The sequence below is a fragment of the Danio aesculapii genome, chromosome 4 (genome assembly GCF_903798145.1).
Source record: "Danio aesculapii chromosome 4, fDanAes4.1, whole genome shotgun sequence".
NCBI classification, from domain to species: Eukaryota; Metazoa; Chordata; class Actinopteri; order Cypriniformes; family Danionidae; genus Danio; species Danio aesculapii.
Window position 1 is genome coordinate 56,309,453 of NC_079438.1, and position 556 is coordinate 56,310,008.

General features: G+C 19.8%; 1 protein-coding gene across 1 annotated transcript in view; it reads right to left on the minus strand.

Annotated features, from left to right (window-relative positions):
- Window positions 1–411: 411 nt before the first annotated feature.
- nampt1 (nicotinamide phosphoribosyltransferase 1) overlaps window positions 412–556 on the minus strand; it is a 25,949-nt gene continuing 25,804 nt past the window's right edge. Inside the window, 1 exon segment of the mRNA XM_056456172.1 lies at window positions 412–556. This exon segment is cut by the window's right edge and continues 1,172 nt beyond it. The gene's annotated coding sequence lies outside the window, so the exon portion shown is untranslated.

Genomic DNA, 556 nt, shown 5'->3' on the forward strand with positions numbered 1-556 from the left:
CATGTTGGCAAATTGGAATATTGTTGTTAACAAGACTGTGTTTAGATATTTCATCTGAGAAATAAATAGAAGGAAATACGAATTCATATTTGGCATAAAGAAAATGAATCCTGCATTTAACATTTTTAGATTGTGATCAAAGGTTAGAATAAAGTCACCATAAAGCAATTAATCACAAAAAAATTATATATATATATATATATATATATATATATATATATATATATATATATATATATAGCAGTCCTGCCTGTATTTTGTGAGTTCTTTGTTTTTTACAAGACTTTGCTTTGTATTTTATATATATATATATATATATATATATATATATATATATATATATATATATATATATATATATATATATATATATATATATATATATATATATATATATATATATGTGTGTGCATATATATATATTTTTTTTCCAGTATACCTGCCGTGATTTCAATAAATGTGCCATTTAAATTAAAATCTGATTTGCAATAAATATATTTAATATTTTCAGCATTACAATGAGGCATAATAATAAGAAGCTTTAAAGGGGAACTAT